This window comes from Pseudophryne corroboree, chromosome 12 (assembly GCF_028390025.1).
Source record: "Pseudophryne corroboree isolate aPseCor3 chromosome 12, aPseCor3.hap2, whole genome shotgun sequence".
NCBI classification, from domain to species: domain Eukaryota; kingdom Metazoa; phylum Chordata; class Amphibia; order Anura; family Myobatrachidae; genus Pseudophryne; species Pseudophryne corroboree.
This window is the reverse complement of record NC_086455.1, coordinates 18,734,799-18,762,451: the sequence shown is the minus strand read 5'-3', so window position 1 is coordinate 18,762,451 and position 27,653 is coordinate 18,734,799. Positions and strand designations below refer to the sequence as shown.

The window sequence follows — 27,653 nt, the reverse complement described above, 5'->3', positions numbered from 1 at the left end:
CTCACTGCAAAAATAAAGGTTTTGGGTGGAGTTCTTTACAGGTGTTCCACAAATCCCTTCAGAGATGAGCAGAAATGGCCTCTACCCAGATCAGGATGTCCGTCCACATATTTTTTTATTTTTTTTTTAGAGTATTTTTATTCAAAATAAAATGTCATATACAGACAGCGCATAACACTCATGTAACACGTGCAATAGACATATACAGCACAACATAATAAAACATAGAAAAAACGTATTGAACAGGAAGCGCCACATACAAAACAATATATCAAGTATGTATAATATTGCCGAAATCATAGTTACACATCAATAAATCCCAGTATTGTAAGTGCACACGCGAACAGACAAATATTCATACTGGAGATATTTGCGAAATCCGCAAACAGTATAATAGTCGTCATTAAATTTTACGTAATGGTTTGCATTTGCAAAAAACTAACTAACCTGTAAAAACCATATAGAAAAACAAACAAAAAAAAAACCTAAGGAAGACGAGCGGGAAGTGAAAGCGCAAGTACAGAACACTCAGAGCACAGCATCCACCCAGGGCCCGCCCAGCAAAACACAACATCCTAATAACACTACAATAAAGGATCGGGGGAAGAATATGGAGATTCCATCCGTGGAGACCAGATTCTTTCAAATTTAGAGGAAGCATTATGTTTCATATAGATGAAGCGGTCTTTGGAAAGAGTATCAATCACCAGGACCTTAAATGCAGAGATTGAAGGACTATTAGGAGCCATCCATAGTCTCGCAAGGCATACCTTAGCCAAGACACATACACTGCGAGCATACAGGCCCTCCCATCTAGATGCAAAAGCAGAGCCTCCCATCCCCAAAAGACAAAACGGCGGGGTGAGCGAGTCCCCAGATATCCCTGTTCCCTCCAGAGTTGATCTGATCCCAGACCAAAACACACGCACCGACGGACTATCCCACACCAGATGCCAGAGCGAACCCACAGCTACACCACATTTAGGGCAGACTTCTGAATGACCAGTCCCAAACTCAGCCAGTGGAACCGGTGTCCTGTATGTTCTATGTAAAATAAAAAACTGAATCTGTTGGAATCTAAGGGACTTAGGGGCCTATTTATCACCATCCGCATCCAGGATGCGGATGACAGGTGGTAAAATCGCCCCAACTCGCACTGCGTTAATTGATTATATCGCAGGGATGTATCAATTATTGCATGCAGGAACAGAGTTTGCGGTCAAGCTCTGTCCCTGCGATGCCTCTTTGCAGCATCATCAGGTTTTTTTTGTAAAAAATACCCTGATGTCCTGCTGCGCATGCGCCGCCCCCACCAACATCGCCGCTAGCGCTTCCGCCTGGTCGACCCCTTCCCCCGTCGCTACTACCCCTGCGCGCCGCGTACCCTCCCAGCAGGATAATATACTCACCTGTCCAAGGAGCCGTTCCGCGCTGCTTCAGGAGGCTGCCGGGCGCCGTGTCCTTCTCCTGTGCTGTGACCCCCGCTGCTGTAAAGTGCGCTGCCGTTTTGCAGCGTCACTTTACTGCACCAGGGTCACATTGCAGCACATGGGGGACCCGGCGCCCAGCAGCACTCACCGGAGCAGCGGACACCGGCTCCCTGGACAGGTGAGTATGCTTTGGGGGTTTTTTTTACTTTTTTTTTTTTTATTTTATTTTTGCACATTGATCAGCTTGTATGTCCATTGGACACGCATAGCTGATCACTGGAGCCGGGTCCCCGCTCAGCTTTCTCTGCCAGGGGCAGGGAACGCTGGGCAAAAGGGTGCAGATCGCAGTTTTTTAAGTAAATCTGATCAGATCGCATTTTTCATTAGAAGTATGGGGAATGCGACGTGGCTTACTAAAAAAAAAAAAAGTGAATTAAAGGGTTTGGAGCAGTTTTTCCATGAAAACTGCTCCAAATGCCCTTTAATACATTCAGGTGATACTAAAATAATGTGAAAAGGGTGTGCAAACATAAAACACCCTTTTTCACAATATTTTAGTAAAAATAATGTTAATAAATAGGCCCCTTATCGACCGTACTAGGGTACTCCAAGGCAAGAGCCCAGTCTTCATCTATAGGGCCTAAATCTCCTTCCCATTTCTCACGAAGACGAGACAAAGGGTCCGTATGAACATTTGCAATTAGATATCCATAAGCGAGGGAAATCGCCTTAACTCGACCCAATTTGCTTACAAAGGTCTTAATGGGAAATGTCCGTCCACATTTACACAGGCCCAATCCATCACCATAACGTCAGTGTTTGAGAGCCGAATATATAAGCACACAAGCACAAATGGCGGGAGATATTGAGCCGCATGTGGGTGACTTACATTTGTCGTTTCCCTGCTCCCGATCAGGAATGTGTTAAAAAATTCCCCTTGATTTTAACAAGGGAAATACAGTGAGGTCTATAGTTCCCCAGCCAGATGGATTCATCCTCTGGAACAAATAAGCCTAACAATGACATCCACTCTCCCAGTCCCGCTGGTCTTATTTCCCAGCTGCTTCCAGCTCCTGAAGAAGGATCCTTTTTCTCTCACGAGGACACATTTGTGTATTTGTGGTGTGCAGAGAAAGTGCGGCATGGGAGGATACCCGTCATTAAGGGCTTACGACGGTTTCATGGCTTGTTATGGAGAAGTCCAGCTGAAGATATTAATCATCAGCTTGCCTGTCCTTGAGCTGTCCAGTCTGCAATGTTACCGTTTCCTGAGGGAAATCCTTTCTAGAGCTCAGAAAAGAGAGGAAGGGGCAGCACAGCAGGCGGCTGCTTAGCTACATCGGATAAAGATGTATCTAACTCGGAAGTGCCCAATTGACGCCCCACAACCAGTTTTTGTGGCCATCTAACCTTCAGATATGTTGCACATTGTGTTTGGGACCACATCTGTCATTGGGGGTGATTTAGATATGGATGCTGCTGCCACTGTGTCTTTCGATGCTAAAATATGCTAATACCGCAGGAGGCGTCTAAGGGGTTAAAGATGCCTACTGCCGCCATCGCAGATCCGAGTGCTGCGTATCAAGTCGCAGCATCAGCCATCTGAGTAAGCCTGAGGCTTCTCCGATTGGCTGCCTCATCTGCGCTGTGGCATCAAGTAAATTTGTGTTGGAAATGCAGACGCTGACCTCGAAATTCCCAGAAAAAAGGGGCGACCCCCACCCCCTCGTTTTCGAATATCCTGCCCTGCACCACCTTCAAACGGCCGCAGCCTGCGTGCATCAAAGCAAGACCCGTTCTAACATGTGCAGTCCACCCGCCATAAGCGTTGTAAGCAAACCATTGGATAATGTCCCAAGATAATGGCACAATGGCTATTGGGGGGCCCTGAAGTTTGTCCCCCTAAAACTTATATTCCCATCTCAAATATAAAAGATTTAGCACCACTGGGACTGGAACCCCACCATCGGAAACTTCCATTCTTTAGACAAATTTGTTTTACGTTGCCTTGGGATACATCAACAGAAGTGCGTTTAACTTTTATTTATTTTATTCGTTAACGGAAGTATGGGTGGCTTTCATCACCTGATCAATGTCACATGAGTGTCTTTGCATTTCATGTCGTAAAGATGGCGGGCGCCCAAGTGATGTCATTAGTTTGCATTATTATATGTTCAGTCCCCAAAATAGCTGCTCTCATGGTGTGACTGACAGGTGCTGAATGCTCTGCATACTGTACAGGTCTGTATAATTTAGAACCTTTCACGACTCGACTACTGCAATGTTCTCCTCACTGGCCTCGCTTGCTCCCATCTCGCTCCCCTCCAATCTGTCCTCAACTCCGCAGCTAGGCTCATCTTCCTCTCCCGCCGCTCCACATCTGCCACTCCCCTTCCACAAAATCTACACTGGCTCCCATTCCCCTACAGAATCCTCTTCATACTCACCCTCACATACAAGGCCCTCTCTAATTCCACTGCTCCCTACATCTCCAACCTCTCACTTCATACTCCCTCCCGCCCACTGCGGTCGGCCAATGACTGTCGCCTCTCCTTTGCCCTGGTCACGGCTTCCCATGCACGAGTTCAAGATTTTGCCCGTGCTGCATGCAGCACCGTCAGTAGAACGCGCTCCCCCGCTCCATTAGACTCTCCCCAACCTTGCAGAGCTTCAAACGGGCACTGAAAACCCACCTATTTATCAAAGCGTACCCTCCCCATGCATAACCTAGTCCTGAGGCCCCTCCTCCAACCCCCCTGCCCCATGCCTTAAACATCTCGACTTTGCTTACATACTGCCATCAGGCTACCTCCCGCTTGCTTACACCTCATGTCATCTGTCTGTCGCCCCTTCCTACTAGATTGTTAGCTCTTCAGGAGCAGGGCCCTCTTTCCTCTTGTTGTCAAAGCTCTCTTTTCGACACATTTCACTCGCAGCTCTCTCCGAGTCAGCGACCATCTTTACCCGCTTTTTCTCCTGCTGGTAAAGGCTCATCTCCATCTATGGCCGCCAGCCCCTAGTAGTACGATAATCACTCCCTCACTACTTACATCTTAGCTGTATTGTGTATTGAGAGTTGTGGTGCTCTTTGTTACTTGTACTCTATTTCTGTTATTTATTTACTGTAATGCTAAGTTTTGTCTCCCTGTACTGTCCTTTTTGCGGTGCTGCGAAACACTTGCGCCCTGTAAATAAAATGTAATAATAATAATATAATGGTGCAATCATTTGTTACACAGGAACATACTGCATCATCTATTGCTAGAATATGTTCTGCTCTAAGTCCCACTATGTGAGAACGTTTGTGGCCTTGGTCCTGATGCAATACATTGTGTTATCTCGCAGGCTTTCCTTCTTGGTGATGCTGAGGTACAGAACAAACATTGGGGTCCATTTACCAAGCCTTGGAAAGCGATAAAGTAGATGGTGATAAAGCACCAGCCAATCAGCTCCTAGCTGCCATGCTCAGGCTGTGTTTGAAAAATGACAGGAGCTGATTGGTTGGTTCTTTAACGCCGTCCACTTTACCCCCCTCCAAGGCTTAGTAAACATACCCCATATTCAGGCAGTGAGGTAGATGTTCTAAGTCTTGAAGAGAGATACAGTTGAGAGAGAAACTACCAACCAATCAGCTCCTGTCATTATTCAAACTCAGCCTGTAACATAGCAGGAGCTGATTGGCTCGTACTTTATCTCTTTCCAAAGCTTAGTACATGTCGCCCAATGTCGGCGATTACTAGTCGTGAAACTATTTGCTTTTGATTTTCAAGATGGTCCGTGGCACAGACGTGGTTAAGAGGCCACACTCAGGAGATTCTTTTGGGTAAAATCTTAAGTAGTTGTGTAGGCCATTCATCAGACCCTGACACCACAGCCTTCCCTGTCTGGCTACACTGTGAGAGGATAGCAATTTGCTGTATTGTGGCATTTTTTACAGCGAGATCCATTCCCCAGCTAAGCACTTGACGTTGGTGTGCGTAGTGCGTACGCCATAGTCCCTTCTTCAATGTGACCGCTGGGAAAGCGCTACATTCTGGAGATGAATGTCTCATTACTGACGGCGACGTCAATCAGTGTGGATAAGGGTCCTTGAGTTCTGGGAGAGCTTTGTGAAATGAGCGTTTCCTGAATGCCGGTGGCTGCCCCATTAGCCCCCCAGCAGGCTCTCTGTCTCCTGGTGTAACGGCGCTCCTTACACACTCGGCTCTTTGTTCCCTGTAAGTATTTGCTAAATTACGTAGCAATCATTGTGTATGCCGGAGGAAGGCCGGGGCCCCTTCACAAACATGGCCGGCAGGAAAACCAACAGTGAAGTGAGCAAGGGGCTCCCAAAGCAATGGAGAACATAGTACAGTACCTCTGATGTCATGTGTCATGCAGGTGCCAGGCCTAGAGAGGTAGCAGTTGATTTACCGACAGTCAAAATACCGACGTGGTCAAAATACCAACATTCGTTATGCAGACATGTTCAAAATGCCGGAATTGGCCCTCATTCCGAGTTGTTCGCTCGCTAGCTGCTTTTAGCAGCTTTGCACACGCTAAGCCGCCGCCTACTGCGAGTGAATCTTAGCTTTGCAGAATTGCGAACGAAAGATTAGCAGAATTGCGAATAGAATTTTTTTTGCAGTTTCCGAGTAGCTCGAGACTTACTCCTACACTGCGATCAGTTCAGTCAGTTTCGTTCCTGGTTTGACGTCACAAACACACCCAGCGTTCGCCCAGACACTCCCCCGTTTCTTCAGACACTCCCGCGTTTTTCCCTGAAACGGCAGCTTTTTTTTCCGCACACCCATAAAACGGCCAGTTTCCGCCCAGAAACACCCACTTCCTGTCAATCACACTCCGATCACCAGAACGATGAAATTTCTTCGTTAAGCCGTGAGTAAAATACCAAACTTTTTAGCAAATTTACTTGGCGCAGGTGCACTGCGAACGTTGCGCATGCGCAGTTTGCGACTAATCGCTCCGTTGCGAAAAAATCTAACGAGCGAACAACTCGGAATGAGGGCCATTGTCAGATCACCAACATTTGAAATGCCGACATGCTTTTTTTAAGGAATTTTTGCCTCAAAACAGACTTGTTCATACTTTACCATCCCAGTGGACCTGGAGGGGGAATATAATAGTGTGCCGAGCGCAGCGATGCACCGTGACCGAAGCATGGCGAGCGCAGCAAGTTAAGCGAGGGGACATGATACACTTAGACGGTGTCCGTGTCGACATTGACAACAACAGAAAAACTAATGTCGGTATTTTGATATGTTGGCAGTTCAAATGTCGTTATTCTGACTATGTCGGCATTTTGAACTTGTCGGCATAATGAATGTCAGTATTTTGGCCGTGTCTGTATTTTGACTGTAGGTCAATGGCAGTCAGGATTATGACCGTCTGTTTTGTGTCCGTCGGTAGATCGTACTGAACCCGCCTAGTGTGAGGTACACTGTATAATGTATTTGTGTAGTGTTTGGGAAGGATTTCACGGAGCCTGCGGCACAGGATGAAATGGCTGGAGACTGCCGTCATGGTAATCCATACTCTAGGTCAGTGATTTTAAGAAGTTAATCTTCCATTCAATATCAATATAACAATGCGGTTTGTAGCTTTGTACTATAAGTCATCTCCTTTTATACATTTCCTTGTGTTATTGTACTGTACAGATTGGCAGGTCACATAACCCTGTCCACCAATGAGAAATGCAATCTGGAAGCGCAGCGCCTCAGGCTGTTTTGGGGCCTTTTTGGCTTAGGCGTACCACACCACATCTTTTTGCTGGGAAGAATCGGGGCATGGTCATGTCACTTCCAAAAAGAGGGCATGACCAGGCCACATTGGACACGCGGTGGTGTTAAGTTGTGGGTATGCCATGTCTCCTAGGTATAAGTCTATCGCAAAGCCATTCTCATAACCCTCCTACCCAAAAACACATCCCGGCAGCAGCCACTCACCACTGGACTACCGGCCCAACAGTCTGACAGTAGGGGTAAAAGTCCTTTGTTGCAGGACAGTCCATTAGAATCAGGACTGTCGCCCCTAAATCTGGGCGGTTGTGAAGTATGGCACATGGTATGGTATATAGGTAGGAGTCTGCATTTCGGTGTCGCCCCTTGGCGGTGGGCTGCACCTGAATAGGCGATACGAGCAGTGTAAAAAGCGTGTAGCACAGACAGCCCCAGTGCCTCCTGATTAATAGAAGATCGTAACGATGCTGATCTGAGCGGCATTTTAGGAGAAAACTGTTGGAAATGAAAGAAGCGAGTGGTCCAAAGCCGGGAGTAGGTTGGAGAGTATTCCTGTCATCACCCTGTGCACTGTGCAGACAAATGCTGACGCAGCCCCCTGTTTATTCGATGTGTGGATGGTACGCGCGGAAACGCTCTTGGCAGGCAGTAAGGTGCAGTTGCACAAAGCACTGCAGGTCTGCATTTCTTGCACTCCATAAATGAGCATTCATTTATATTTTTGATATCCTGTCTGAGCCCGCCCCTCCCTGCGCTTGCGGTGCATTTTAACATAATCTTACGTGCCGCACAAAAACCACTAAGCCAGTAAGAGATGCCTTGGATCTTTGCATTTTCTATAACCTCTGCCTTCACAGGTACGGCCTATCAGGGGCTGGCATGGCACTGCAATAGTTAAATCAATGCATATCTCCGTTATCAGCAGTGGGCACAGGAGGTGAGAAGGAGGAATGTGTGGCGCCAACTCCCGGCCTGTTTCATCACCCTCTCATTTATAGAGGCTCACTGTCTGTCAGCAGCCATGCTCGGAGTAAACATTAGGCGCTGTCAACTGTCAGCAGCAGAATTCCGGTTATCGTCTCTGTATGCCGGGTTACGTTCTGCTGTAGGGAGACTGTGGTTCTAGCCTTGGCTGTAGCCAACTTTTGGTCATGTGACTAAGATGTTGTTAATAAGTGATAATGCAAAATTAAGATGGGGTCTATTTATTAACTAATTCGGTCTTTCAAATATAGTGGAAAACTGCTGTTTCTGCATCATGTTTAAGGGCATACTTAAGTATCCCGTAAATGTACCAAGCTAGAAAGCAGAATATAGCAGAAATATCTCTTACTTCCGGTCGCCAGCCCTTGTATTAGCCGTCCCCATAGATTTCTGTTGGTACAGTGTGTAACAAGATCCACAAAGTGTAACTTTCCAGTACTTGCGTGTGTTGGCTAACGCTATATACAGATAACTTCAATGGGGCAGGACAGATGGAGAGAGATCCTTACCTTTCTGGTGGGCTGGATCTGTTTGCAGTGCCAGTTATCCGATATTCACATTGCACAGTTGGCCAGTCTCGGTCCAAACTCAGAAGTAATGAAGTCGCATATGTTAGCACTGTACGTCCTGTACTGATTGTCATGACGTTGTAAGAAATGTTATAGCAGCAATACGGATTCTTATTGTTCAAGGGCTGACCGCCGTAGATCATTATTACACCCAAAAGATGATATTAATTTGTGATAAGAAGAAAGGAAGATAGTCTGAACAGTCACTGGATGACACCATGACAAAAAACATGGCAACTTTTGGTGTATGCCGTTATATTTTCTTGCTTATTTTTCAAACACCCCCCTCCCAAAAACATTATAGTTTAGAAGAGAGCTCTTCAAAGCAGCCGCGTGTCGTTTCTCAAATTGGTTCAAAATTGTGAAAAGTGAGAAAAGATCGAGGAAGACAAATAGATTTGACCAGGCTGAATCTGATTCAACCATATGTGAACCGGTTCCTACACTATTAAGAGAGGCATTATAATTTCCTTTTAATTTTCAACATGCAAAGAATAGTGTTTGCAGATGGAATAAAAAAAAAAGTACATTTCTGTTTCAAAATTTAAATTAGAAGGTATTTAAAAATATTTCAAAACATTAATTTGAATGCATATAGGGACATCAAGCATTGAATTCAAACCGCATATTTAAAATCATAAATTTGAATCTTGGTTTATTTCAAACATTGCCACAAACATGTCCATAACCAGCGAACTGGGGAAAGTCAGTCCAGTGTCTAATCAGTTTATATTTAACCAGTTTATTTCTAACCAAAGGTCTAACCAGCAACTCTAATACAGTGGGTGACTTCTCAGAGCCACTTCACATTGGGCCTAATTCAGATCTGATCGTAGATGTGCTAAATATTTAGCACCTCTACAATCAGTTTCTCTGACATGCGGGGGGACGCCCAGCACAGGGCTAGTCTGTCCCGCATGTCAGGCCATACCCCCCCTCAAGGGTGGTTTTTGCACCCGCTGAGTTGTTCCGTGCCAGCGCAGCTCCTGTGCGCTGGCAGGGGGCTAACCGCTGCGTCCCGGGTTGCAGCCTCCGTGGCCTGCCCCCGCAACGGTCCAGATGCGACTGCGTTGTCTGGACTGCGCCCTGCCAATGGCGTTCTAACACCATTGGCACGCCCCCTCCCGCCCCGCGATCGCCTCTGTCTGTCAATCAGGCAGAGGCGAACGCAGCTCTGAGATGCTTTTAGCATCTCCACTGGGCTCCCAGGGTGCGCGAGCGCACTCCACAAAGGAGTTCAGACTGCGATCACTGACGCTGCAGCGATCCAGACTGAATTACCCCCATTGTACCATCCATAAGGCATATCAGGGGCACCTGGAGTGGTCTGTTGGCATAAAAGGGGCATTTGTAGGGGCTTGATGGCCTATTAAGAGCACATGCAGAGATCTGATAACATATAGGTGACACGTGGATGGATCTGATGGCGTTCAAGTGGCACATGGTGGGGTCTGATTGGATATAAGGGGCACATGGAGGGTTCCGATGGCATCTGAGGGTCACTGGGGCCCACATAATTATGAACTTGAAGCGACCACTGATATAAACGGAACAGGTGCCATACTTTACAGCAAGAGGTGTGTGATATGTCAGTTGGGACCCCAAAGAGGATTGTTTGCAGAGTACTCTAATTGCCCGGTAACATATTCTTGGGAACCACCTCTTTGAGGGTCTCTGGGACAATGGCAGTCAGGCAGTTGGGACCCCAGCTATAAAGAAGATTGGAGACCACTTTTTTATTAGGCCTGCATATGTTGGAAGCAGGCAGACAGTCACACCCCCTCCTGTTTGGTTTCCGTAGCTGAAAGATCAGGGGCTCGGACAGAGACAGCCTTTGTTAGCCGTACACTGCTCCATGGTTTGTATGTGATTCCAGCAGCACGGGGATAAACAAACAGGCTGGGGGGAAATAAAAAGCCAAGGAGATTAAGCAAACTGGGAAAGACCTCTTTGTGTACCAGGGCTGGGTCAACTTCTGTCTGCTCTCGCTGGGACAGTCTCCGGCTGTCCCCCCCCCCCCCCAGCACCAGATCTCACAGAACCTTCCTGGGGCCAGGGAAAGCTGCATGCAGCCACTTCATGTGCAGATTGTTTAGGCACAAAATAATATTTCTGACATATTCCGGAGTTGTTTTCCCTGTCAGATCTCTCTCCAGAGCTAGGAAGTAAACTGTTGGTTTGTTCCCTACAAAGTGATCCTGTAATTTTTATCCCAGGCACAGATTCCAATTAAAATCGTCCATTGAAATATTAAGGTCAAAGGTTCAGTCCATTCAGGATGTGGAACTATTGCACAGCCTGTGGGCAATTCCAATGAATGCTAATTCAATTTGTTGCAGAATCCAAAGGCATTAAATAGGATCATTCCTTCCCCCTGTCATTTAAGTCTCTTATTGTGTCGTGTATATATATATATATTTTCAGTGCCTTATTTAAATAACAGACAACTAGTACGGTCATTGGCTGTGTTGTTTGCTCTTTCTACAGTGGACTCCAGCAGTTGCATGTAGTTCTGTTGTTTTTTCAGAATCTCTCTATTGATGGTGAAGTACAAGCCAGGTATAGGGACGTGCATATGGTACGGTGAAAAGCACAAACACTTAAGGGGGGTACTCAGGGAGCGATCGCTGCTTAAAATCTAAGCAATCTGAGTAGATTGCTTAGATTTGAAGCATGATCTCTCCGTGTGTACCCCCCACAGCGATAGCGATGCACAGCTCCGCGCATCACTATCGCTGGTGCTAGATTGGCCTGCATGCAGGCTCAATCTAGCAGGTCGCCCCCCCCCCTCCCCCCGCCTCCCCCCGCACGCTCAGCACACATTGCGCTGTGCTGAGCGGGGGGAGAGATGTGTGCTGAGCGGTTCACTCAGCACACATCTCTCCCCAAATCGGCCTGTGAATACGGCCCTTTACAGTGTCCTTTTAACAGCGCAGCGATCCTGACACTTAATGGTCTATTTACTAAGGGTTGAATGGAGATGAAGTAGATGGAGATAAAGTACCAGCCAATCAGCTCCTAACTGCCATGTCACAGACTGGGTTTGAAAAATGACAGTTAGGAGCTGATTGGCTGGTGCTTTACCTCCGTCCACTTTTATCTCCATCTAAAGCTTAGTAAATAGACCCCTTAATATGGTATTAGAAGATTGCTTCTGGACATATAAGAATACGCATGTGTGTTCAGGGGCGTATTAAGAGAGGAGAGGGCTCGTGTGCAGTCTCCGCCCTCCTCCAGTTTCTAGCCAGCAGCGCATTAGTGAGCGGTAGTAGCCTACGGCGCTGTGAAGGGCGACCTTTTTCTTGTCAACCGTATGTCCATGAACCTGTCAACATTCTGACCGTCCCCTTATTTCCTACCCAATAATGTCCTCTTTCAGTGCGAGACTTCATTAGTCACATTTATCCACATAGTCCTTGTTGTGGGGCCATATTAAGCCTTTGGGAGGGGTGCTTAAATCAGGGGGGCCCGGTGGAAGGGGGTTGTGTATATTAGATTGTGCGTACCTCCCAACATTATCCATTCCAGGAGGGACAAAATACCTGGACTCTACCTAGACTTCCCTCTTAACATATGATTGGCGTCACCTGTGTTGAACTATTTAATTGATAATTAAGGTATTCAACACAGGTGATTGCGATCATAAAGACGAAAGTCCAGGTAGAAAGCATTTTTTGTCCCTCCTGGAATGGGTCGTGTTGGGAGGCATGGATTGTGTATATTAAATGTAAACCAATGGTGTAGATTAAATTTAAGCTAATCCTATATAATAAAAGGCTAAACACTGCTCCTCACCTCTGTGGGGGGAATTCCAGTGTTTTGCGCACCAGTGGCCACTAGATAGTGCCCGACTGAGCAGTTCAAGTGGTGCTCTGTTCGGGCGCGCACTGCCGCCGAAGCTGACATTAATGTTATGATGTTGCGTCTTTTTTATGAGCTTGTAACGAGTAGTTTAATGCCTGGGTACTATTTATAGCTCCACCTAATTGAGAGACAACTCATTGTTCATAATTTTTTTCTTTGTAGTGACACAAAAACAACCTTAAAATACACATAGAAATATAAAATCTATAATTTATCTTGTCACATGCAAGAATAGCAGCATCCTCTGTACTACTTACACACTGGGACAGGACTCAGGAGGACTCTGTGTGTGTCTCTCGCTCTAGACTCAAATGCTCTCATTAGATAACCGGTTACACAGGACCCAGATCCCTGGGTCACTTACATCTCTCTCCCTTGTCTGCATTCTGTCTGTCGAGATCTCGACCACTGGGATATCAATACCAGCCCCCCAATATAAGCCTTAAACGTATCCCATACAACCTGACCTGAAGTTGTATTTAAGATTGCGACTCCTGTATTTCGTGGAGCCTCTCCGGGGAGATTTGTTCAGCCTCCTGGATGTCGCCATCTTCCCCAGTGACATGGGAGGCCCGGGGGCTTTCTGACAAGATTCACCGCGAATCACATCATTGTGCCTCCTGCGGGTTTGCGTCATAACGTCTGTAACCCTGCATTTTCCCGGTGCAGCGCAATTACACATCTCCCAAACTGGGCCATCCTCCTGGCCGGCAACTGAAGAACAGCAGGTATGTTTCATGAATGTTGATTTTTTTTTTCAAATACAGCAAAGACCAGGCTGTTTTTGTCTTCACATCATCGTTTAGCCCCCTCACAATCCCAGAGACTGTCTAACTCATGAGAAGCAATCGCACGGAGATCAACTGATATAGTACAGTTATTAGTGGGACTTCTGGGAAACTTCTCTCCGCTTTGATCACTAGATAGACTCAGCAGCCTTGTGTTGTGTTTTCCTTTACACATCATAAAATAAAAATACAAAAGAGAAAAAGGAATTAAAAAGCATTCTAGGATAACAATGATTTATAGAATAACCTCAACCCCTTCTAGCTGCTTCATATCCAGCTTTGAAGCAGGGGAGACCCTTAAATGTAAGTCATTTAGGGGGGAGATGTATCAAGCCTTGGAGAGAGAGATAAAGCAGAGAAGTTGCCCATAGTTACCAATCAGCCGCAAACTTATTTATTTAACAAAGTCTAGAAGCTGATTAGTTGCGTTAGGCAACTCCTCCACTTTATCTCTCTCCAAGACTTGAGACATCCCACCCTTTAGCCAGAGCTGATTAGCTGTTGTTTGGGACCTCTAATTGTTGGCTTTTGATTTTTCTTTAAAAGCCCGTTTTCCATAAATCACTCTGAAGGTGTAAAACCAATCCCACAAGCCACTCCCATATCCCGGTAAGCCACACCCACAGCCTCACTACCCATTGCCATATATATGTATGCGCAATGTTTCTTTAATTTCTTCTCCCAGAGCCTGACTTCTGTGTATACATTGAATGATCCATCAGTACTGAGGGTGATGGTATGTTCAGTACTGTACGCAGCGAGGAACCAAGCGCTCCTCTCCTGAGTATAAGGAGAGTGAACGAGAGAGAGAAGTTCCTCTTACATAAGCTTCTGATCCACTGTACTGAAATATTAAATGCATTACAAGCCAAGTGGTCCCGGGAGGCTCTGCTGGGGGCCCTCAGATATTCAGACCATATGCTTCCAGCCCTTCTTACTGGTCTGTCTGGTAACATGATAGAATGTCTGACCTTGGTCACTGTGTGACCAAAGTGACGCCAGATGGACATCAAAGCTCATTTATCATTTGCTTCCAGGGTGAGGACCCTCGAGAGCCTAATAGGAAGCCTTTATCTTATTGCTTGCAGTGTATGAGGTGGGTTGTGTATACGATGGCATCCCCTGTAATCTATCCCATCTCTATACCCATATTCCTCGTTCCTCCTCACTGAGCCGCATATATGTGTGTAACTATAATACATACACATTTATAGGAATGACCTGGGACTGCCGGCCTTGTAAATTCTCTATTTAATGGGAGTCACGCTGTGTTTTCATTTTTATGGGTGAGTTGTAGTGTTTATAGCACAGTACACAGCAAGTTGTGCGTTGTGTAAACTGTGACTCTGGAATATGTTGTGTATTATGACCCTTCTGGTTACTGACATGTGAAAGCAGATTCTTTTCTGGTGAGCAAAACCAAAATGTCCAGCAGTAATTAGTTCTGATTATGCAAAATAGTGGGTGTGGCTATACTTGGTGTGTTTGTTGTTTTTATAGACTTCCAGCGAGCGTCCGGCCGTCAGTCTCGCACCCAGCGCACTCGCACCCAGCGCACGGCCGTCGGTCTCGCACCCAGCGCACGGCCGTCGGTCTCGCACCCAGCGCACTCGCACCCAGCGCACGGCCGTAATTTATTTATTTTATTAACAGTTTCTTATATAGCGCAGCATATTCCGTTGCGCTTTACAATTAGAACAACAGTAATGGAACAAGACTGGGTAAAAACAGACAGACATAGAGGTAGGAAGGCCCTGCTCGCAAGCTTACACTCTATAGATTCTCCCACCCAGTGAACGCCCGTCATTCTCGCACCCAGCAGACGTCCGACGTTCTCCCAATTAGCAGATGACTACAATTCTCTTACACAGTATCTGCCAGTCGCCGACCATATGCTGCACAGACATATATGTGCTGTGTCTGTAAGAATGTTTGGAAACAATCTCTTGTAAGTGTCCTTACTTAGGGCATAATTATCTACTATTTTTTTTTGTATTTTCTTTCTTCTTTCCCTCTGCCATCTGCTGCTTTCTTCAACCTTTAATCCCGTCAGTAGATCGAAGGTTTGCTTTGGCCTGTATTGACCTTCTTCCCAATAGTATATAAAAATAGAATTTTGTTAAATATGCCCCTTCCCCGATCCATACACCCCACACGCAGAACCAACCTTCAACACACCACCCAATATGTTCAGCCACGTTCGACAGAAAGAATATGATAAAAATGATAATCCGGGCGTGCCACATAAGATGTAAGTAGTAGTACACGACCGGTGTTCCTGAAGTTGGAGAAGGTGCGGGCCCCTAGCTTAAGGCATCAAACAATTTTTGCAACTGTAAGTTTGGGCATAGTATTATCAGAAATAGTAATATCTAACTTTTAACATTCTAAATGTAGCAATTTATTGAATATCAAAGAATTTACAAGAACGAGGCAGCTTGGGTTCCAGATTTAGGGAAAGTTAAGAAGGTGACACATCACAAGAAAGTTGTGGAACTCTTAGATGGAGCCACATTACTGGCCGTGAAACAATGGAATGAAAACATCTGTGGTGGTCTTATGTTAGTTACTGCGCCGAAGCCAGGAGGCCAAGTAGTGTTTTGCATTTTAGTTAGTAGCTAAGGATCCAGAAATACGCAAGAGCATCATTCGTGTTGAGTGAGTGGAGGTAGCAATGAAGCATCTGCTTATTCACATCATCAGGGGTATGGTAAGTACCTACCTCGCTGTTTTCTTTGGCAAAGTCTAATATAACAGAGTGCAACAGCGCCTCCGGTGGCCAAACCTATAGTAAAACACTTAGCCACAGCTTCAGGAACAAATAGACTGTGGTTTACAGGTTGTGGTTTTTCCTCAGGGTGTACGGTATTCATTTTAAAACCTTGATGGTTTTCCAAAACCTATTAAGAAAAATGTAATATGATACAGTTAAATGCTGCGCCAAGAGCCATCCTGTAGCCAATCAGAGAGAGCTCAAAGGCTGGGTTTATAAGAAGGTAAAATCGTTGTTCCTTTTATATACATGCCTCCGAAACTATGTTTCCATTGCTGGCTGCTGAGCAAATGGAAGGAAGACTGCGAGGCTGGGATTAACCCTTGCTCTCCCAGGAATGCGTTTCACGTGACGCCTAATAGCGTTTGCTGAGATAAAGCTACAGGGAATTTCCAAGTGCATATTGAGCACTAAATCCTTGCAGAATCCAGCCAGATGTTGTGGCCCCCGGGTGTGGTATGCAAGCCCCCCTGCCCAGCCAGCCCCTGGCCCCCACCCCACCCACATTCATACTGAATGTGCTCCCCTGCTCCTTCTCAGGCTTGGCAGAGTACCTGGGTAATGTTTGGCTGTATAATGCAGAGAAACCTCCAGTCTAGGCAGCATGGCTTGTCTTTACATATGCTGCAAAATAATAACATTTAGGCAGGTAACACTAGGAATAAATGTTTATGTCTGTGTCCTTTCCCGGGATGTCCGGGAGACTTGCGAATATGGGGGAGTTCTCCCTGACTACCTGGAGAGTAGGGATTCCTCTATGCCAGGCCTGGCCAACCTGTGGCTCTCCAGATGTTGTGAAACTACACATCCCAGCATGCCCTGCCACAGTTTTGGCATTCCCTAATAGCAAAACTGTGGCAAAGCATGATGGGACGTGTGGTTTTATAACAGCTGGAGAGCCACAGATTGGCCAGGCCTGTTCTATGCTGTGAGTTAGATTACTATTGCCGTGCTGCCCAAATCTCAGCTCCTCCCCTGGTGATGCCTCAATTTATGGATAGCCTTAAAACCTAGACTGTAGGGGTGCTTTGAGTATGGAGTTTTGGACCAGTGGCCTACACTATATGGGCCACTGTAATGCCAAGCCTGGACGTCTGTATATCCTGTCATTTGTAGCCTACAGAAAGCCGAGAACTACCGAGAGTGCCAGTAAGAGTGCGCCAAACAGGTAGGTAAGGGGGAAATGTATCAAACCTTGTAAAGAGTGGAGAAGTGGTCAAGTGGAGACGTTGCCCATAGCAACCAATCTCCTACCTATTATTTTATAGAATGCACTAGATAAATGCTAGCTGGAAGCTGATTGGTTACTATGGAGAACTTCTCCACTCTATAGAAGGTTTCTAACATATCCCCCTTATTCTACATTGGCTCAGACAGAGGTGGGTTGCACGCTATGGGTTTTAGCCACTAAAGGAGCCGATTCAAGGCGGCAGCAAGTGAACAAGAATAAATGCAGATCTTTTCCTGTGCGCAGGGTTGTGCGCCCTTTCCATCTGCTTGCGGAAGCAGCTGCCATCACTATGAGTGGGCACTAGCCCTGTAGCTGGTACAAGAGAGCATCCATAGGGGTCTATTCATGAAGCTGTGAAAAGTGTGGAGAAGTGAGCCTGCGGAGAAGTTGCCCATGGCAACCAATCAGCTGCTCCGTACAATTGTATAGTATGCAAATTATAAATGTTACCTCAATGCTGATTAATTGCCATGGGCAACTTCTCCACTGGCTCACTTCTCCACACTTTTTTCACAGCTTCATGAATAGACCCTACAATCTGATCTCTGCTTGCGCTGAACGTGGCACAGCCCACACTTCTGCTCCATGACCATGACATTGGCGTCACCAGTTCTGCGGAGTGTGCTTTTGTGAAAGGGGCATGGCCTCATCCCCTCAAAGCTACACCCCCTGGTGTGCCGTGTTGGGGGGCGTGACTGCCCTGTTCTCATCATGCTGGGGGCTTACCTATTGCTTCAGCAGCCCCTATCGCTCTCCCTGCTCTCCTGGCTGCTGAGTGACACAATCCAAGGGGGTGACACCATAATAGCAGATCATCTCTGCCGTTCTGGTGTCACCCCATCAGATGGTGTTACGCAATGTGACCCGCACCCCTGCAGTGATACCACTGGCCTCCCGACGCACTCTAGGGAATGCTCAGCCTACATGCGAATGCCCACTTGCCAACCAGTTACGCCAATACAGCCGCTGAGATACATACAGTATGTCCCCGAATCGCTGCAGCTACTTATGGTTGTGAGGCCCATGTAGCAGTGTGTCACAGCCGGAGGTGTCCTGCATGGCTTATCACTGTGGGGGAGATGTATCAAACCTCAGAGAGAGCGAGAACCAGCCAAACAGCTCTTAACTGCCATGTCTCAAGCTGTGTTTGAAAAATGTTAGCTGATTGGTTGGTATTTTATCTTTCTCCAAGCTTTGATACACCTCCCCCTGTGTCTGTTAGAATTTGCCCTATGAGCATATAGCTGGGGTATAAACTGTATATATCTGCCTTATGTTACCTGCTGGCTATAACCACTGTACTCCAGTATTCCGGCTGCATCCTGCTGTTTTTACCAATGTAGTGGAAACAATTGGTTCTTATCTATTGTTTGTGGATGTTGTTCTGTATTAAGCACTCTCCCTCCTGTAAGGGAGGACACTGGAGTAAGGCCGCTGTAATTAAACAATCGCACTGGTTACCTCCCTCCTATACAATGTCTGTTTTTATCTAGAAGAAAACACACATTACCAATGGGTCCTGCATGACCTCACTCCTATTGTACTAGCATTAAAGCAGATTAACGCTGAACACCCAGAACCGTTAACCCAACACTTGCTGATTCTGCTACATAAACAAGAATACCTGGCCGCACACTGAGGCCTTTCACCAAGGAGGAGCGCCACTGACAAACCACCTATGCCTAGTATTCCCCTTGGCCCGCATCTCCCCACAACCTAAGGAACTACAGGAACCGCCATCGTCCCGGGTCTGTTCATAGACTATAAATGCCACCCCACGTTTACCAATGTGAGGTCAGGACAGAATAATGCCGTACCCTTATCTGCCCCAATATGTCCAAGCTCCTCCCCTCTCTGCCCAGTAATACCTGCTCTTGTGCAATACTGACCCTTTTCAGGTATGAGATTCTATTGTGGGGGAGCAGTTTCTTGGAGGGGGGGAGGACACGACCTTTATGCTTCTGCAAAATGTGAATTCACAAATATAGGGTGCGATGAGATTCCTCAGAACGCAGTGCAATGCTGGAACTGGAGGATATAATTGCAGATAGTACCAGCTTTGAGGAATGCCCGGTTTTGTCCCCAAAAACTCAATCTGTGTGAAACTTCCCAAAAAATTGCTCATTACTTTTTTTTTTTTTTTTAATCATGCCATTCTTTAATATATAACTGATCACATACAGTACTTGGCAACTTTCCCTGAATGTCAGGGAGACTCCCTGAAAGAGCAGTGGTCTCCCTGGCTCCCTGATTAGCCTAGTAATCTATCTGCGGCCTGGTTGGGTGGACACAGCACAGTGATATTGTCATCACTCTTGGTTGGCTGTAGATGGTCTATGGCCAATGGTAAGTGTTTATTTTCTTTTCTTTTTTTTCCCATCAATGTTGCCATACCGATAGTGTAGTGTACCATTTCTGGTGATGCCCGCTGGTGAGAGGAAAGGAAACATTGGCGGTGCCATTCCAAAGGACGGTGTCTGTGCATGTGCAGTACTCAGCCATCGGTGGCTAAACCATCGACCATTGATGGTACAGCCTTCGGAGGCCATCACTACTCTCAGCCAACAGTGAGGAAACACCACGAAGAAATAGGAGCGTGTGTGCTCCAAGAAAATGGCCGCCACTCTCCAGCACACGATGGCTACATGACTGGCTGTGTGCGTAAGGATGTGTGGGGAATTACAGGAGATGGCTGCCGCATTGCAAAAGGTGTTTGTGCTTCATTACAGAGGGTTGTGATGTATTGCTGGGGTTCTGTACCCAACGAGGTGTGCTGCATTGCAGGGGCTGTGTGATGTGTGTCATGAACCTGGTTATGGTTACGTTCTGTAAGGCTCAGCAATGCTCTGCTCCTGATAGAGATCCAGGGTGAACCAGTTTGAAGCTTCTGATTTTTGTCTGGACCCAAACTGCAGTCAGTGGCTAACACAGGCCCCAAACAAATGTACAGCTCTATTTACTAAGTCTTAGATGGAGATAAAGTGCCAGCCAATCAGCTCCTAACTGCCAAGTCACAGGCTGGGTTTGAAACATGACAGTTAGGAGCTGATTGGCTGGTACTTTATCTCTAGCCACTTTATCTCCATCCAGTGCTTAGTAAATAGGGCTGTGGTATGGAAGGTAGATAGTAACTAGGTCGTCCACTATTGGTCGACAGGATCTCTAGATCGACAGGGTCTTTAGGTCGACAGGTCAAAAGGTCGACATGAGTTTGTTTGTTTCTGTTTTGTGTCATTTTCTTCGTAGAGTGACCGGGAACCCCATTTAGTGCACCGTGTCCGCTTGCCATGCTTCGGGCAAGGTGCCTCACTTCACTCGGCACAGGTTACCGTTCCAATCATAGTCCACGTGGACCGTTAAGTATGAAAAAGTTCAAAAAAATACAAAAATCGTGAAAACCGCATGTTGACCTTTTGACATGTCGACCTAGAACATGTCGACTCAGAGACCCTGTCAACCTAGAAACCCTGTTGACCTAGTTACTGACAACCAATAGTGGTCGACCTAGAGACCGGATCCCAGTAAATAGACCCCTTAACAGCTCAACTTAAATTTTTGCAGCTGTGCACATGTAAAAATCTATAATTAAGGGCAAGGAAAGAGATGGGAAAATATGCTTTACATAAAGTAATATATGATTTATGGCGTCTGTACTGATATGAGAAATGATTGCTGCAGGGAGGGCCCTAGAAGAAAGTTATTGTAAGGTGAAATGCAGCCGTGCAGGGAGCCAAGTGTTCTCCATCATCCCTATGTGCTTATACAGGGCCTATAGGGATTGCACAGTAGTCACATTCCTATGACGTGAATGCAGCCCGGTAATGGGGTGTCCATGATTACACACCGCCAGTCTGTCAGATGGAAAGATTTTAATATTCGCAGTTTCAGAGGCGGCTAGGTAGAGGAATGATTGATGTCACATAGATTACATAGCTGGGAGGAAAATATCTATATTAATACAGTTTCCAGAGCAGAACAGGCAGATTTACCCTTCTCCTTTATCCTTTGCCTGGCCACACCCACCTGTGTGATGGGCGGGGCTTACTCTCTTCCTGCAGCTCTATAAATGATGTCGCAGCAGTGTCATCATTTTGGCAGGGGTATCATTGAAGTGGGCCTCTCAGTGCTGGTCCTGATCCTTCAGAGATGCACATAAACCATCGGGTTTGTATACTGAATCATGCCCAGAATACACAGTAGTCATCTTAGCCCTCCACCCCTTTTTTTATTTTTTTTTAACGCTCTAAATCGTGGCGTGAACAGTGGAGGGGCATGGCCAGATGTAACATGTGCAGAGAGAGTTAGATTTGGGTGGGTTATATTGTTTCTGTGCAGGGTAAATACTGGCTGCTTTATTTTTACACTGCAATTCAGATTTCAGTTTGAACACACCCCACACAAATGTAACTCTCTCTACACATGTTACATCTGCACCCCCCCCCCCCCCCCCGCACTGCACATGGTTTTGCCCATTAGAGGAAAATGTTATTTATGCAATCAACCTTGAATTAGGCCCTCACATGTTCCCATCGTATGAACGATGAAGGTCCTGGGGTTTAGGAAGACACCCACACTCCTATAATATATAGAAGAATTAATAAGTGGGGCAAATATTGCCAAACCCTCTAAGGAGCTTCTCATAAGGAAAAGTGTGCATTCTATACACTCAGCCTTTGTTACAATGGAGAGTGACGGTAACAGGCAGAACCTCAATCCATAGAAGAACACTGGATATATCAGTAGAGCAATCAGAATAAATCCAGATATTTTTTTATGTGGGACTGTTGGAGTCATTCTGCAGGCCCCTACAGAGGTCATAAAACTAGTAATCTGCAGATTATCTGTGCAGAGGGCAGCGGAGTCTGCGATCTGTGTGTGTCTGGGTGATAGAAAGTACACTTGGACAATATCATTTATCTGGAGCTCAGGTTCTCCCTGGGGTTTGCACACTTCATTAAATGACTGCAATCCTAAATCATATCAGAGAGGGTTTCCATTGTATGTCTACGCAGGATCCTTTCCTGCGATGCAGAATATTTACAACCTGCAATTATGTGTGCGTTGTTTGAGGATAAAGGGGAATCGCGTCACCAGTATATGGAGTATGTCGCACATAACTTGCTATATTGCAGCTGAGAACGTTTCGGTGGTATTCAGGCCGCGCATACTGGTAAGAGTCTTAGATTACGCAGTGCAGTATACATCTACGGCAGCATCTGAAAATGATTATTGGGGGGACTTTGCTAGTGGGACGGTGCATTGTAGCATGTTCCACATGGTTCAGTCTAAAGTGGATGCATCACATTGCTGTATGATCCCCATTGTAACATTTACCTACAGAACAAGAATAGGCGGCGGGAAGTAAGGCCCAGATTTATCAAGCCTTGGAGAGTGATAAAGTAGCAGCCAATCAGCTCCCAACTGTCATTTTTCAAACACAGCCTGTGACATGGCAGTTAGGAGCTGATTGGCTGGTACTTTTATCACCGTAGTGTTTATCACTCTCCAAGGCTTGATAAATAGAGACTGCAGTGTTGTATGTGACAGACACCGGGCCTGATTCACGGCCACAATATATATATATATATATGTGTGTATGTGTGTGTGTGTGTGTGTGTGTGTGTATATATATATATATATATATATATATATATATATATATATATATATATATATATATATATACTATTTATACTATTTATACTATTTTAAATGAAAGCATAGTTCCGCATACACGGATCTCCTCAGACCGCCCTGGCGATGTAGACTGGTGACGCCTGCTACTGCTGGCCAGTGTTTTATTAAGTCTGCTGGTAAGTACTGACAATAGGAGGTGTTACTGCGACAAGCTGCGATAGAAAACGGTCGTATCGTCATATCTTCGTAATTAGTGAATAATAGAACGGACACTTCCAAGAAGTAAAGTCCTATTGAGCGGCACAGTGGATAGCATCGCTGCCTAGTAACCTTGGATCATCTTTGAAATTCCTACTAGGGCCCCATCTGTTTGGTGTTTGCACGTTCTCCTACACTCCAAAGACTGGTAGGTGAATTGACTTACTGTATGTAAAAAAATAAATAAATAAAAATCCACCGCCGCGACAGAGACCGATGCGAATGACTGAACACTCTGTACAGCGCTGTGGAATATGCAGGTGTTATATAAATATAACTGTTACTGATTTCAGCAACACCCGCTCAGGCAGAGACGCACGGCGTGCAGAGGCGATGTGCGAGGGCAGGAGTGTCGCCTGGATGTACACATTATATCCCGGACACCTCTGTGACTGGGAACAGCTCCGGCTTCTCCTCACACTGAAGTCAGGCTGCTGCTGTTGGGACGGATTAGAAGAATACTGTAAAACACAGGATGACCTTGTTGGATTGAGATCTGGCCCAGGCTGCAGACCATCGCAGCCAGATGTCTCCCAGCTGTGCGCACTTCCCCGCTCTCCAGGCAACAAACGGAGACGTTTCTGCTTTCAATCTGGACTCCAAAGAGAGGTTTTGTGGATCTGATCTACACAAGCCAGGGAGGTCTCGCATACCACAAAGCAGTCCTCATCCGCACAGCTCGGGCCCAGCTCAGATATTTATTAACATCATTATTCCTAGAAAAAGACAGTAGAGAGCTGGCCTAAACACAGGAGTACAGGAAAATGGAGACTGGCCCATGCGAAGCCACCAGTCCCTCATCCAGTGACTGCTGTCATATTATAGCGCACAACACACTGTCATGTGATCAGCGGACTCAGATGTGGTTCTTATGCTGATGTGCTGTGTGCGTGTCCAGGAACCGCTGTAAAAGGGAGGTCACACACACACACACACACATACATACACATGCGCACACACATGCGCACACACATGCGCACACACATGCACACACACATGCGCACACACACATGCACACACACACACATATACACAGACTTATACACAGACACACACACATCGGCAGACAGGCGGACTGGGTCTGGCACCCTACTGTGCGTATAATGGCTCCCCCTGGGTCTGGCACCCTACTGTACGTATCACGGCTCCCCCTGGGTCTGGCACCCTACTGTGCGTATCACGGCACCCCCTGGGTCTGGCACCCTACTGTACGTATCACGGCTCCCCCTGGGTCTGGCACCCTACTGTGCGTATCACGGCTCCCCCTGGGTCTGGCACCCTACTGTACGTATCACGGCTCCCCCTGGGTCTGGCACCCTACTGTACGTATCACGGCTCCCCCCGGGTCTGGCAACCTACTGTGCGTATCACGGCTCCCCCTGGGTCTGGCACCCTACTGTACGTATCACGGCTCCCCCTGGGTCTGGCACCCTACTGTACGTATCACGGCTCCCCCCGGGTCTGGCAACCTACTGTGCGTATCATGGCTCCCCCTGGGTCTGGCACCCTACTGTGCGTATCATGGCACCCTACTGTGCGTATCACGGCACCCCCTGGGTCTGGCACCCTACTGTGCGTATCACGGCACCCCCTGGGTCTGGCACCCTACTGTGCGTATCACGGCACCCCCTGGGTCTGGCACCCTACTGTACGTATCATGGCACCCCCTGGGTCTGGCACCCTACTGTACGTATCACGGCACCCCCTGGGTCTGGCACCCTACTGTACGTATCATGGCTCCCCCTGGGTCTGGCACCCTACTGTGCGTATCACGGCATCCCCTGGGTCTGGCACCCTACTGTGCGTATCATGGCACCCCCTGGGTCTGGCACCCTACTGTGCGTATCACGGCACCCCCTGGGTCTGGCACCCTACTGTGCGTATCACGGCACCCCCTGGGTCTGGCACCCTACTGTGCGTATCATGGCTCCCCCTGGGTCTGGCACCCTACTGTACGTATCATGGCACCCCCTGGGTCTGGCACCCTACTGTGCGTATCACGGCACCCCCTGGGTCTGGCACCCTACTGTGCGTATCATGGCACCCCCTGGGTCTGGCACCCTACTGTGCGTATCACGGCACCCCCTGGGTCTGGCACCCTACTGTACGTATCATGGCTCCCCCTGGGTCTGGCACCCTACTGTGCGTATCACGGCACCCCCTGGGTCTGGCATCCTACTGTGCGTATCACGGCACCCCCTGGGTCTGGCACCCTATTGTACGTATCATGGCACCCCCTGGGTCTGGCACCCTACTGTACGTATCATGGCACCCCCTGGGTCTGGCACCCTACTGTACGTATCATGGCTCCCCCTGGGTCTGGCACCCTACTGTGCGTATCACGGCTCCCCCTGGGTCTGATAGACTTTCCTAACAAGATGACTGAAAAGAGCAGTCCTTGTAAATTCTTTAATCCTGTCTGATTATTTCCAAATGTACAACACAGCTCAAAAAAAATGTAATGAACGTGAAACCTATCAAGTCCCTATGGTATCAGGGTGACACGAGGTGCAAAATGGCCGCCTCCAGTGTATAGATGACGGGTACACTTTAATGTTCGTCCTTCTCTAACGTAATTATCTTTTAAAAAGATCTCTGCTAGCCTCTCCTACACGATTCCACAGAGTGTATCTGTGACAATTTGGAAACCCCACCTAAAGGGGACAGAGGTCAGGAATTGTAATCCCAGCCCCCGCAGATGTTCCCGAGCTGTTAAGGTTTTTTTTATTATTATATGTGAGGAAATCCTAGTTTTAAGTATCATTTGATGTAAAACATATGCTGTAAAGTGTTTACCATAGAGAAGCCGTCACTGGTTGCTCATTCAGTAATGTGTGCGCTTGACATGAGAAATAGAATAATGATATATTTGCGCCAAGTATTAGGTCAGTGGAAATCACTAGTAAGAGATAAGAAGGGAATGCATCACAACTGCGGTGAAGGTGATGTTCTAACCAATCCTGTTCCTTCACCAAACCCTGCGCGCCCTGGCTCCTTCCTTTCCACCAGTGCTAGTGATAGTCTCTTGTGTCTGCTAACATAATGTGACAAAGGCTAGAATGCACAAGATTGGATTCACTAATTAGGCTCATTACCATGGAATTTTGGCTTCATCAGGCAGCAGTTTTGGCAGGTGACGGTTTCTCAGTGTGACCGCTACGGACATCTGTCAGGTGCACATTCAGCAAAAAACACTGGACGAATCTCTCCAAATACTGGAAAACTTGACCACTGATATGTACAACATGTATTTGTTACATTTGTTTTTCCTTTTAGAAATCTTTATTTAATTTAAAATCGTAATTACCGTTTGAGTGTGTGCTGGAATTTTTGTTTTGTCCCTAGATTCTTCTTTTTACAGTGAAGATATTTTGTGGGCCTCATGAGAATGGAATCTATATGTAGCCGGATCATCCAAAGTACCGGGCATGGGCACTCTGGGGGCCTACCGGGAGGGGTGACAATGCTTCCAATATGGATTCTACAGAGGACACCTGATGTGCCGCAGCCAAGTCCTTACACTTGGCCAAAGGCCCCATAGTAGCGGGCCCTTCTGATCTCTTGGCACTCCTTACTATCTGCCCTAAATAAACTGCTTTTTAAGCCTCTAATGAGGGGAGCGTCACACAATAGCACTGCAACTTGATCCTTCGTTTCAGAGTTCGATACTTTCCTATACCATTATGTAAGCCTACAGAGGGCAGCCATCTTAAGACGCCATAACTCAGAGGAAGTGTTTATAGACTTGTTTTTGATAATGTCGGTATTATCTTAGACCGCAAAGCTATACCCCTTTGTACACTATTACCGTTGAGCCGCTAATGGCCGCTAGATTACGTGCAAGTGCTACGCACTTTGTATGCTATTTGCGTACAGAGTCCTGCACTTGGCGTACGCACGCTGCGCTGAGTGTACGGAGTACACACAGCAAGCGCTCACACAATGGATAACCTTTAAACCTTGTTAATGATACAATGTAATGATATGCTTATACTTTAAACCTTTGGCAGCAAAGTACTGCAACGATATTATACCTTTAAACCTTAAGTAGCGCTGGCGATACAAAGTATCCGCAGTGCGTACACCTTAACAATGTTTATACACCTTAAACAGGTTAAACTACTTTAAAGCCCATGCAGGAAAGTGAAAACACAACACTGTTTGTAGTTGAAACCACAGGGTTCTAAGGCCTCCGTGGATTGATTCCAAAAAGGTAAAACAATACAGTTTATACACTACAGGCTAACAAGTAAATCTAAACAGAAATAATGGCTACAGAGAATGTACGTACGTGAGAATATTCGCAAGCGCAACCCGAATCCGGTCCTCCGCTGGTCATACAGATAACGTTTAGAGTCTTCCGACCGGCCAGGCAACAATG

At 46.7% G+C, this 27,653-nt stretch overlaps 1 protein-coding gene across 2 annotated transcripts in view; it reads left to right on the top strand.

Annotated features, from left to right (window-relative positions):
* ADAMTSL4 (ADAMTS like 4) overlaps nt 1-27,653 on the top strand; it is a 195,848-nt gene that overhangs the window by 100,065 nt on the left and 68,130 nt on the right. The gene's annotated exons all lie outside the window — the stretch shown is intronic.